The sequence below is a fragment of the Arachis duranensis genome, chromosome 9 (assembly GCF_000817695.3).
Source record: "Arachis duranensis cultivar V14167 chromosome 9, aradu.V14167.gnm2.J7QH, whole genome shotgun sequence".
Classification (NCBI taxonomy): domain Eukaryota; kingdom Viridiplantae; phylum Streptophyta; class Magnoliopsida; order Fabales; family Fabaceae; genus Arachis; species Arachis duranensis.
The window spans coordinates 90,440,779-90,441,349 of NC_029780.3; positions in this window are offsets into that span (position 1 = coordinate 90,440,779).

Sequence of the window (571 nt, forward strand, 5' to 3'; positions counted from 1 at the left end):
TATTTCTAATATCCCTTGTTGAGGCATGGCATATCCGTGAGGCAAGTTACCAGCTCTTTGGCAACTGTTACAGTTACGCACAAACTCTCGGGCATCTCTATAGAGAGTAGGCCAGTAGAAGCCACATTGGAGGACCTTAGTGGCTGTTCGCTTACTTCCAAAATGTCCTCCATACTATGATCCATGGCAGTGCCATAGGATCCTTTGTGCTTCTTCTCTGGGTACACATCTGCGGATCATTCCGTCTGCACATCTCTTAAAGAGATATGGCTCATCCCATAGGTAGTACTTGGCATCTGAAATTAATTTCTTTCTTTGCACTCTACTGTACTCCTGGGGTATGAACCTCACAACTTTATAATTTGCAATATCTGCAAACCATGGAGCTTCCTGAATGACAAAGAGTTGCTCATCTGGGAAAGTCTCAGAGATCTCAGTAGAAGGGAGGGACGCCCCAGCTACTGGTTCTATTCGGGACAGATGATCAGCCACTTAGTTCTCTGTCCCTTTTCTGTCTCTTATTTCTATATCAAACTCTTGCAGAAGCAACACCCATCTTATAAGCCTGGGT